Source organism: Phocoena sinus, chromosome 16 (assembly GCF_008692025.1).
Source record: "Phocoena sinus isolate mPhoSin1 chromosome 16, mPhoSin1.pri, whole genome shotgun sequence".
Lineage (NCBI taxonomy): Eukaryota > Metazoa > Chordata > Mammalia > Artiodactyla > Phocoenidae > Phocoena > Phocoena sinus.
In genome coordinates this window covers 14,324,773-14,338,021 of record NC_045778.1, presented here as the reverse complement: position 1 = coordinate 14,338,021, position 13,249 = coordinate 14,324,773, and the positions used below count along the sequence as shown (strand labels likewise).

General features: G+C 34.7%; 1 long non-coding RNA gene across 1 annotated transcript in view; it reads right to left on the bottom strand.

Annotated features, from left to right (window-relative positions):
* The window catches only part of LOC116741454, a 401,610-nt gene that overhangs the window by 143,509 nt on the left and 244,852 nt on the right, over nucleotides 1–13,249 (bottom strand). The window contains exon 2 of the long non-coding RNA XR_004346163.1: nucleotides 4,562–4,617. This is a non-coding gene — a long non-coding RNA (uncharacterized LOC116741454). The remainder of the gene's footprint in view (nucleotides 1–4,561; nucleotides 4,618–13,249) is intronic.

The window sequence follows — 13,249 nt, the reverse complement described above, 5'->3', positions numbered from 1 at the left end:
AAGCGGTAGAGAAGAGCCCACTCTCGGGCCCTGGAAGGGGTCCCCATTCTTGCAACAAATACAGCACTTTCTATCTCCCAGACTAAAAGTTGCATTATTTGGCAGTCTACATAGAGTACCTTTTATCACTGTAAAATAACCCTCCTGGATATTGGTAAAAGACACAATCTAAAAAACAGATATAGAAGTCATTTTCTTCACCAAACAGAAGAGAATGAAAATATATAAAGCAAAAACTTTTAGAAATAACACAACAAATGGCCAATTCCAAAAGCATTTTAAGAGCCTGCAGCAAGACTCTTTCAGAAATCAACAGATCAAGGAGAGGAGAAAAAAACAAATGCTTATATATGACATTTGAATTACATAATGAGCAACCTTGATTCAATATCTATTTATAGAATTCTGTACTTAGGGAATAAAATTCTTGCCTCAAGGAACATTTATAAAATTTGGCCACACTTTAGGCCATTAAAAATTCAAGAAATACAAGAAAGCAGAAATCAACAAGCCATGTTCTTAAACAATAAGGTAATAAAATAAGAACTTGCAAAAAATAACCTTTGTATATACACATTTATAGCCACTTTGTAGTTTAAAATATTCTTCTGAATAAGTCTTGATTTAAATGCAATAAAAATTAAAATTATAAACTATTTTAGATATTAATAAAAGCAAGAACACTGTACATCCAAATCTATAGGAAATAATCAAAAACGTATTTAGAGAAAATTTTGAAATGTACATTAAGTGCATACATAAATAAGAATTATTTAAAATGAATTATCTTTCAGCAAAGCTGAAAGATACATAATCAACACAGAAATATCAGTTTTAATTCTATATACTAACAATGAAAAATCTTAAAGGTAATTTAGAAAACAATCCAATTTACAATAATAGCATAGAAAAAGAATAAAATACATAAGAATAAATTTAACTAAGGAGATGAAAGAGTTGAAATGAAAACTACAAATGAAAACTACAAAACAATGCAGAAGGAAATTAAAGAAGATACAAATAAACGGGTATGCCTCTTGTGGTCATGAACTGGAAGACTTAATACAGCTAAAAAATCTTTCCTACCCAAAGCAATATACAGATTCAGAGCAATCCCTATCTAAATTCCAATGACACTTTTTGCAGAAATAGAAAACAAATCCTAAATTTCATATGGAATTTCAAAGGATTCTGAATATGCAAAACAATTCTGAAAAAGCAGGACAAAGCTGGAGATTTTGCACTTCTTGATTTCAAAATATATTACAAATCTACAGTAATCCAAATAGTGTGGTACTGGCTTAAAGACAGGCATAAACTAATGAAACAGAATAGAGATCTCAGAAATAAACCCATACAAATATGGTAAAATGATCTTCAAAAGGGCACCAAGACTCCACAATGGGGCAAGGATAATCTCTTCAACAAATGATGATGGGAAAATTGGATATCTACACACAAGAGAAGGAAGTTGGATCTTACCATGTGATATACAAAACTCAACTCAAAATAGATTAAAGAACTAAACATAAGACCTGAAACTATAAAGTTCCTAGAAAAAAACATAGAGGAACAGCTTCACAACACTGGATTTAGCAATGCTTTTTTGGGCATGACACCAAAAACACAGGCAACAAAAGGAAAAATAGACAAACGAGACTACATAAACTTAAAAACTTCTGTGTAGAAAAGGGTACAGTCAACAAAGTGAAAAGGCAACCTATGGAATGAGAGAAAAATATTAGCAAACCATATATCTGATAAGAATTTACCTCCAGAATATATAAAGAGTTCCTACACCTGAATGACAAAAACCCAAATAATCCAATTTAAAAATGGGCAAAGGACTTGTATATACATTTCTCCAAATAAGATATATAAATGAAAATGAAAGATGTTCAACATCACTAATCATCAGGGAAACGCAAATCAAAACCACAGTAAGATATCATCTCATACCCATCAGGATGACCACTCTCAAGAAAACAGAAAATAACAGTGCTGGTGAGGATGTAGGAAAATTGGAACACTTATGATTGTCTGTGGGGATGTAAACTGGTGCAGTCACTGTGGAAAACAGTATGGAGTTTCATCAAAAAATTAAAAATAGAATTATCATACAGTCCAGCAATCCTGCTCCTGGGTATATATTCCAAAAAATTGAAAAACAGGACCTTTAAGAGATATTTGCACACACATTTTCATTGCAGCAATATTCATAGTAGACAGGGGTGGAAGCAATCTGAATGTCTACCAATGGATGAACGGATAAAAAACAAACGCTATATACATACAATGGAATATTATTCAGCTTTTAAAAAGATACAAATTCTGCCATATACTATAACTTGATGAATCTTGAAAATATTAAGTGAAATAAGCCAGTCACAAAAAGACAAATACTGCATGATTCCACTTATGAGCTATCTAAAGTAGCCAAACTCAAAGAAATGAAAAGTAGAACGCGGTTATCAGAGGTTGGGAGAGGGGAAAAGAGGAGCTGCTGTTCAATGGGTGTAGAGTTTAGTTTCGCAAGATGACAAAGCTCTAAAGACCCCTTTCACAACAATGTGCATATAGTTAACACTACTGTACTGGACACTTAAAAATGGTTAAGATGGTAAATTCTGTGTTACCACAATAAAAAAATAAATTATCAAAATAGCTTTTAAAAGCATCTAAATAAATAATAGGGAGCAGCTATTAAATTAAAGCAGAAACTGACAAAACTGGAAACAAAAGAGCAATCTTAGGGCTTCCCGGGTGGCGCAGTGCTTGAGAGTCTGCCTGCCGATGCAGGGGACACGGGTTCGTGCCCCGGTCCGGGAAGATCCCACATGCCGCGGAGCGGCTGGGCCCGTGAGCCATGGCCGCTGAGCCTGCACGTCCAGAGCCTGTGCTCCGCAACGGGAGAGGCCACAAAAGTGAGAGGCCCACGTAACAACAACAACAAAAAAAGCAATCTTAACCAGTCAATCTGAGTCCTTGTGAAAAGCGATAAAATAGAAAGGGAACAAAACTATAAATAAAGACAACTGGGTTTGTTTGTTTAATTATAAGAAGATCCTGTGTTCAGCCGTGGTAGACCGTAGCCCCTTGGGTCTTTGATGCAAAAGGTAAGTGACAGCATGTGTCCACAAACTGTATCATTAAATTATCACAGATGCAGCTGTGTACATATAGTGCCTAATCATTACTGTATCACTTAGGGCACGTTGGAACCACACGATATTTATGGCATCGTAGAACAAACCATCACCATTCTCATGCATTGCCAGAAGGAATGCAAAGCAGCGCCAATGAATAAAGGGAACAAGATTTCCTCTAAGTCCTCTATGGCATAGGATCTTGCTGGGTGATAAAAAGCGCTGAGCAGGGTCTATCTGAGCGTCTTGTGCACCAAACACATCACCCACTCAAGTATAATTAACTTATATTACTATTATGAAATGACTTTTGGAAAAGCAAATCACCCAGATCAAACATTCAGCAAGTGTCCTAAAAAAAAATTACCCATTTACTGGAAAACCCTCTCCAATCACAAGTCTATACCCCTCAGTTGGCAAAGTGCTTAAGACCCCAGCAAGTCTATATAAAAACTTCACTCCCCAGAAGTGGTCCTTTGTAGGTGAGAATTCCACATTCTCAGCTGCCTGTTTATTCCCCAAATTAGCAAATGTCCAAAGGGTAAAAGCTATAGAAGTTGGATCACCTGCTAGAGGTTTCCCCTTCTCTGAAGAATTGGGGCCTGCAGTTCATACTGTCTAAATTCTTCTCCTCTGGTTTCTAAGAAATAATTTCTATATTTTATGCAGCTGTCAAAGTTGTTTTTGGTGAGACCTGGTCTGCCTCTAGCTCCTTCATACCACATGGAAGTGGAAGCAGAGTGACTAAAAGCATGTAAAATATTTCTGTGTTTATTGTTTATAATATAAACTTGTAAATTTATAATTTGTATATAATGAATTACTGGTTTTATTTTTAATTTATAATTGTCTAGATAAAGTGATAAATATATAGTAGTAAATAAATAGAAAATTACCTGAAAAGATACCCGCCAAATTCTTAATATTATTTATTTGGGGGAGATGATTAGCACTGCAATGGAGGATGCAGTGGATGGTTGATGAATTGGGAATTTTCAGATTTTTCTCTACATACTCCCATGTTGTTTGAATTTTCAAAACAAGGTTACATTTCTTTGGTAATTGAAAACAATATAACATGGAAAATCTATATTAAAGAATGGACAAAGGTAAACAAATGTTAAAAAAGAGGGACGCTGATGATAATAATTGAAAACAAAGTGGTATTCAGGCCAAGGAGCCTTTAATCAAGCAAAGATAAATGTCTCCTAGTCATTAAACAGCAAAATCCAAAACAAATGCCATAAATATTATGCACTAAATGACAAAACACCTAAATACATAAACCAAAATTTAAAGAATATTTGGCAAAATTCACAGTCATATTGGGAGATACTTAGCCACCTTACTGTTTTAATAGACTGCGGAAATAAGAAATAAGGGTACAGTAGGATTTGAATAAATCATATGCTTACCAGTAATGAGTCTAGTTTGTGTCCTTCAAGAGAAGATACATCCTCTTTTCGAATACCTGAAAAACATATGCAAAACTGTCAAATACCAGGCCATAGAGAGAGCTTAATAAATTCCTTAAAGTAGGAACTGTACGTGCCATTCTCTCTGACCACAATGAAATAATCTTTAAAATTGAGAGTAAGAAGCTAAAGGAAAGCTCATCAAACCACTTAAGGTTTTTTAAAAGCTCCCTGGATGTTGTCGAAGTGAGTCTAATGTTGCAAAATAATAAACAACTATTAATAGTCAAGAAAATATTGAAGAATACTGAGAGAAAATTACCCAACCATATATTAAGAAGCAAAAACAGTGAAAGCAATGTGATGTTCTCAAGAAATAAGCAGACATACCAATTAAACAGAACTAACAACTAGACTTTAGTGTGTGTTAAAGGTATTTTATTACTTTATTAGTTTCCTAGAGCTTCTGTAACAAATTACCATGAACTGAGTGGCTGTAACAACAGAAATGTATTGTCTCACTGCTCTGAGGAACAGAAATCTGAAATCAAAGTGTCAGCAGGGCGTTTTCTTTCTAAAAGCTGTAGGGAGGGAGACTTCCTCACCTCTTCCTAGCTTCTGCCGGTTTTTGGCAATCCTTTGTGTTCACTGGCTTATAAACACATCACTCCGATCTCTGCCTCTAAAGTCGCATGGCATTCTCCCCGTAGGTCGGTGTCAAAATTTCCCTCCTCTTTTAAGGACACTAGTCATTGGATTAGGGTCCACCCTACTCCAGTACAACCTCGTCTTAACTTGATTACCTCTATTCAGGAAGCTATTTCCAAAAATGGTCACATGCACAAGTTCCAGATGGACAGGAATTTGGGGGGAACATAATTAGTCAATACACTTCTTGAATACAGATAAAGAAAACTTAATCCTAGTTAAATTGAGCAAGGAGGTGAAATTTTACCATTAGCCTACTCTTCTGACACCTAAAGGCAGAGACTTCACAGTGACTGGAACTGAGTGACTGGTTTTTTTTAACATCTTTATTGGAGTATAATTGCTTTACCATATATATATTTTTTTGGGGGGGGGGGTGGTACGCGGGCCTCTCACTGCTGTGGCCTCTCCCGTTGCGGGGCACAGGCTCCGGACGCGCAGGCTCAGCTGCCATGGCTCACGGGCCCAGCCGCTCCGCAGCATGTGGGATCTTCCCGGACCGGGGCACGAACCCGTGTCCCCTGCATCGGCAGGCGGACTCTCAACCACTGCGCCACCAGGGAAGCCCTACCATTACCATGTTTCTAAAAAATTTTTATTGGAGTATAGTTGATTTACAATGGTTTGTTCGCTTCAGGTCTACAGTAAAGTGAATCTATCATATATATATGTATATCCACTCTTTTTTAGATTCTTTCCCCACATAGGCCATTGCAGAGTACTGAGTAGAGTTCCCTGTGCTATACAACAGGTCCTTATTCGTTATTCATTTTATATACAGTGGTGTGTATATGTCAGGCCCAGTCTCCCAATTTATCGCTCCCCTCTGCCCTTTCCCTGCTGGTAGCCATAGGTTTGTTTTCTGCAGCTGCGACCCTATTTCTGTTTTGTAGGTAAGTTCATCTGTACCATGTTTCTTAGACTCCACATGTAAGTGATACCGTATGATGTGTGTCTTTCTCTCTCTGACTCACTTTATCCCCTCCTCTAACTGCCACTACAGGGCCTCTCGCCACTGTCTGCCTGTGCACATCTGCTTTCTTCTTTCTACAGACCTCCTTCTCCATGCACAGAGGCGCCCTCAGGTCCCATTTAGAGATTCTCAGTTCCAGGCACACACAGGGATCAATCACCTAACTCTCAGTCCCCATTCCAAATTCCCAGGAGAAAGAGGATTTGCGCAGGCCGTGAGGACACAGTGGTTCCCTTCTACGGCTTGGGGGGCCGTTTTCAGAGAACTGTGACCATCATGAGCTGGACAGCTTCCTCCTAAAGTCTCTACTATAGGGAGCATTTTAAACCAGTAACAAAAGGATAACTGGTAAACTCTCTGGGAGCGGAAAATAACAATTTAGGAGGAAGATGATACAGTCTTGCCACGCAACAAAAATCACACAGAAATTAAAGATTAAATGTAAATAGTATTTTTAAATACAGGTAAAAAAAAGATGAATATTTGTAATATTACTCTATTTTTAAACTATTCTGAATCATTCCTCAAGTGTAACACACATATTAGTTATATATTATTTTTAAACGTTAGTTGCAGATTTATGGTGTTACTTTATAGTAATTTCTCAAGTATGGCAGCATATATATTAGTTACATATTAGTTTAAAATGTTAGTTGCAGATTACTTTGAGCCCAAAGAGTGAAAATTTGCCACCAATGAGAATTTTTTTTAATGTAATATGCTCAATTCTTTGAAAGTTTTTTCAAATACAATTTGGAATAATATATATATCATTGGGATTTAGTGTTTTTTAAGATGATTACTTTGAAGGAAAAGGCAATTATTCAAATATATAAATATCAGTAAGGCTATTTTTTAAATTAATTACAAAATAGTTTGCACAAACCTATTTCATATTTACAGAAACTGTTTCTCTATTTCAGTGTTTGTTTTTTGAGTGTTATTTTAGGTACTGTGGTCTCATCAAATGATTCTACAGTGTTTAAAAAAAATTTGCTTCTTAATTTAAATATGATTGTTCTAAAAAAAGTCTAGACAACATTCACTTAATGGAAACCCTACTCCCTGCCCTAATTATAATAAAAGCTCATTTAGAATTTTGAAGATAGAGGAAAGTTGTTGTTAATTTCATTTCTCATTAAATAAGGCTATCTTGAAAATACTTTTGGATTACCTTTTACTATGGAAACATTTAAAGAAATACATTATTCTACCTCCCTAACTTAATAGTTGAGAAAAATGGACACAATTATATGTATCTTTGACCACTTAGGGCCCTCCAACGTGGGGCACACAGTAAGTGTTCAAGAGTGATGGTTGAGTGAAAAAATAAGTGGATTAATCTTCCAACATTTATGGTAAACAATGATTTGCACTGCCTAGTATTTTAAATGAGGATGTGAAATAGAGCAGCATTGAATAACTCTATCTTGCCTTTAGTGCATTTCTATAAAATCTATATTTTTAAGTAAGTCTTTATCTGAGTGTATTTCCTCATTTTTTTCTTTCTCCTGCAAGTTAAAAGCAGAGAACTCCAGTTAAATTGAAATGCTATTTTTTTTTTCATTTCCATTAATTAATGCCATATAGTATTTAACTCATTTTTCTACACTTGAGTCTAAACCAATTAAATAATCCCAGCAGAGAACAAATTTCTTTTTTCAACTTGAAGTATCTGAAATAATAGATGTGAAAATACCTAGAAAGTTATAATAATGGTATAGCACAAAAGGTATTGTTCAAACTATTATTAACAATAATACTTAACCTTTACTGGGTAGTTAATAAGTTCCAGGTATTGAGCTAACTGCTTTATATACATTATCTTATTTAAGCCTGAAAACCACCCTCTGAGATAAATCCTATTATTATCCCCTTAAGGAACATAGGGATTAAGATTAAAGACCTGAGAGTCTGAATCTTGGAGACAAGGCTGTAGGAATGGTCAGTTTACTTATGAACGCCTATTTCTCTGAGATCCAAGATCAACCCAGTGGAAGAAATACTAAGAGCCAACCACTGTCTGATCTAGATAAATCCCTACAGATGTCATAATACAACAACCACTGGCCCATCAAACCACAAAACTAAGTGGATCCAAACCTATTTTTAAGACACTCCAAGCTTTCATAAAAAGTTTCTGGTGAAGAAAAATGGAAATCCACTTGGGATTTAGTATACGGTGGCGAGTGTGCTTTCACTTACACAGATTCAAATATCAAAACTAAAAATACAAGAAAGCAGAGGACGTGTAAAACATTCCCAGCCAACTGTTTCCTGACTGCTGACAGTAGGAGGGAAAGAACTCTTAGTGATATAACTTCTTGTTGGTCTACAAAATAGCTCCTTATTCTGTGAAGAGCAAAATAACATCCTCTTTCTATTGCAGTGTAATTGATCCAACAAAGAGGTTATGTATTTGTACATTTTTTTCTCAAGGTCAACTGAACAAAGTTCACAATCTCATAAGTGAAAAGGCAAGTAAGTTACTGAGTTTAAGAAACTCTTACACCATCTATGTTGATTTAACATTTGGAAATCTTATTATATTTTGCTATTTCATCTGCTTATTACCATTATATTAATTTTAGAGGAGGCTGTCATATTCTATTTTCACCCAATATATCACAATGAAATGATTAAATATCTTATACTTAGCAATTAACAAAGGACTTTGATCTCTTCCAAAATCATTCAGAAACTACCAGCATAATGATAATACACACTTGACTGCTTTCAAATAGGACAAGTCCCTGAAAGAGGAAAAAAAGGGCGAGAGGCAGAAAAGAACCTCTGTTTTAAATTAAAATGAGAACTGGGTTTCTGAGGGCATGCGAACATAAATTTTAAATTTTAATTTATCAGGTGGCATTACTGGAGCCCCTGACCTGTACTGAAAAGGAAAAGGATAAAAATAACACACATTTGGGTGTTTTGTGATTAAGAGATTGGTTTGATAGCCTAGGCATGCTGCATTCATTTACTTTTATCTGCTAAACAGCTAGATAAAACTAAACAGAGCGAGCCTTTTGGTCATCTCAACTCCTTAGACTACCATATACACGTGTGTTATCACGTTAGACGAATGTTTCTAATTACGCCTGTGTGTCTGGCATTGTACAGGTGATGAGCACAGTTGGCTTGTTGTCCAGAGAAAGCTCCATCTTGAAAGCCAGGTCGTTGCACTGGAGTGTATTTCTCCAAAATCCAGGAAAGTGTGCCTTGATCTGGTTTTCCTCAGTTGCTCAGGTTCCATCAAGCACTATGTTCAGTGCCATCAGAGTCGGTAGATTCAAATACAGGGAAGTCACTGTCGTTGCAATGACGTTGAATTTCGTTCTAAACATATCCAGTTTCAAATCCCAGGCGTACCAGTTACTAGCTATTTAACTATGGGAAAAGTTCTTAACCTCTTTGAACCTCAGTTTCATCTTTGTTTTAGGAATAGTAAACCTATTCTACAGGGAACAGAGATGTTGGGCAATTAAAATATATGTACGACACATATATGGTAGATGATAAATTATTATACACACACACATATATATATATAAATGTATATATAAGACATAGTTTAATGAGCCTGGCATAAGTGTAATTCAATAACCAGTAACCATTAGTAGTAGTAATACAAGGCAACATTGTAGAGAAGTTAACAGTTTGAGTTCTGAAATGAAGCAAGTCTGACTTTAAATCCTGAGGCAACTACCTAGTCATCTTAAAACCATGGAAAAAGTAATTTAACCATTCAGTGCCTCAGTTTTCTCCTATAAAATGGAGGAAACAATCCCTACCAACCAGAATTTTGTAGGGAGTAAATTAAATTAAATCACGTACATAAAGTGTTTTTCATAAAGTTACCACCTAATAACTTTTTAAAGAAGTAGCTACAGATGCTGGATTAGAATAATGTTTTACCACTTGTTTTATCTCAGTGACTCCCTGACATGAAGGGGATGTTCCGCGTATATTTGTTGAATGGTCCTTTAATTGACAGATCATGTCCCATGGATCAGATATGAGGCACCAGCACTCCTATTCTCAACTACTTTGTTTCTATATATCAGAACAGAAATTTTAATTTATGTCTGACTCTATATTTTGATTGATGTGTTGTAGCCTTAGATTTGAATGCAGATAATAAACTGTCACAACTGAACTTGGGTATTGTCAGGTTACCCTGACAACTGTTAAGATTAGCTTTCTGGAAAAATCCTAAAATGTAGGAAGAAATGAAATGAGAATACTAATGTGGTACCAGGATGCACTATCAGTGTGATGCTGGGAAAAGCCAGTTTTCTCATCTATAATGTGGAGAGAATAGATTCTAGGTCCTTTCAGTATCTAAAAATCATGTCCTTTGTTACATGGTCATGAGTACCTTTCACCTCTCTTTTCCTTTAGAATTACAGCTTTCTCAACTTCGTCTGTAATACACCTCAAATTAACTTTTAAGCATGGTGTGGGGTAGGGATTGAGGTTAATTTTTGTTTCAGCACCGTTGCCCAGTTATTCCAGCACCATTTGCTAAAAGGCTCTTCCTTTCTTCATTGATTTGTCTTGGTCTTTGTTGAAAATCAAGACCATTTATGTGTGTGTTTATTTCTGGACTCTATGTTATGTTCCTTTGATGAATTTTTCTCTTATGTCAAGACCATGCCATCTTGATTACGGTAACCTTCATAGTAAGTCTTGAAATCAGGTAACGTGAGTTTTCCAAAATGTTCTTCTATTTAAAGATTTCTCTGGCTTTTCTATGTCCTATGAATTTCTACATATATTTTAGAATCAACTTGTCAACTTCTACCAAAAAGTCTGTTAGGATTTTGATTTTGATTTTATCAACTCTATGGATCAATCTAGAGACAACAGATATCTTAAAAGTATGTAGTCTTCTGATTCAAAACATTCATTTATTTAGGTCTTCTTTTGTTTTTCTCAGCAGTATTTTATAGTCATCTGTAGAGAGATTTAATGTATCTTTTCTTGTAATTATTTCTAAATATTTTAATGTTACTATAAATGGATTTTTTCTTGATTTTATTTTCCAGTTTTGCTACTGATATGTAGAAATTCATTTGATTTTTATGTATTTTCTTTGAATCCTACAAACTTACTATATTATCTTTATGGGTTTATTTTTATTTTTTTTGATTCCTCAGTATTTTCTACACAAACAATCATGTTGCCTAAAAGTAAAGACAGTTCTTCCTTTCCAACCCTTACGGTTTTACTTACTTTATTGCACTGGCTAGGACCTCTAGTGCCAAACTGAGTAGAAATCCTGAGAGCAGATACCCTGTCTAGTTCCTGATCTTGGGGAGAAGCATTCAATTTTTCACCACAAAGTATGATGTTGGCTGTTATTATTTTGTTTTGTTGTAGATCCCTTCAACAGACTGAGAAAAATTCCTCTCTATTCCTATATTGAGAAATTTTTTTCGTAAATGGATGAACTTTGACAAATGATTTTCTTGCATCTATCAATATCATTACATGGCTTTGCTCTATTTTGCTATTAATGCTGTGAATTACACGGATTGCTTTTTGAGTGGTAGCTCAGTCTTGCAATCTTGGGATAGAGCTCACTTAGTCATGTGATATTACCCTTTTCATATATTTTTGTATTCAGTTGCCAATATTTTGTCAAGGATTTTCACATCTATATTTATGAGGCTTATTATTCTATTACTTTCATTTCTTAGGGTATCTCTGTCAGGTTTTGTTATTGGGGTTATGTTGCCTTAAATATCAGTAGGGAAGTGTTCTTTATTCCTTTTCTAAAAGAGTTTATATAAGAATAATACTAATACTTCCTGAAATAGTTGATAGAATTTAACACTGAAACCATCTGAGCTTGAGATATTTTTGGGGGAAGTTTTTTACATGAATTCTTTTAAAAGATATAGAGATACACATATTTTCTATTTATTTCTGTAAATGTTGGTAATTTTTGTGCTTTAAGATATTTTAGATGTCATCTAAAGTTGATGATACATAATTTGTTGATTGTTTTCCTGTTATATAACTTGCTGAAAGAGATATTTTAAATTCTCCATGTATAATTTGCATTTCTCTTTCTCCCTTTAGATATGATTGCTTTAGTTTCATGTATTTTTAATCTCTATTATTAGGTCCACACACAGTTAGGATTATTAAGCCTCCCTAATATGTTGACCAGTTTATTAATGTAAAATGTCCTTCTTTATTTCCGATAATATTCCTTATCTCCAAGCCTACTTTGTCCAATATTAACACAGTCACACCAGCTTGCTTATGCACTGTATATCTTTTTCCATTCTTTTATGTTCAAGCTCTCTGCCTTTTTGTATTTAATACGCATGTCTTGTCAATAGCATAGAGTTGGGTCTTGCATTTTTTACTTAGTTTGATCATCTCTCTATTTGGCACTTATATTGAATATAGACATCGATACAGTTGGGTTTAAGTCTATGATTCTGCTACTTTTTTTCTATTTGTCACATCTCTTTGCTGCAGATCTTCCTCTGTTATTAATTTTATGCCTTCTTGTTGGTTAACTGAATTGATTTTAGTAGTCCTCTTAAAATTTCTCTATTGTCCTTTAGCTATACATTTTATGTGGTCACCCAAGGTTTACAAAAATGCATCCTTAATTTATCATAGTCAACTTATACTTACTATTGTAGCATTTCATATAAAATATAAGCACCTTGTAACAGTATAAATCCTTTCAATCCCCTTCCTTTGCCTATTGCTATCATATATTTTACATTTACGTATGTTATAAACCCTGCAATGCATTGTTGACAATTTTAAACCATCAGCTGTCTTTCAAAGAAACTAAGAAAAAAATGTAATTTTTACCCACATACTTAGCATTTTTTATGTTCTTTATTCCTTCCTGCAAATCCAAGTTTCATCTGCTGTCATGTCCTTTTAGCCTGTAAAACTTACTTTAGCCTTTCCCATAATGCATTTTTGCTAGTAACAGATTATCTGGCTTTAGTTTATCTGAAAACGTTAAT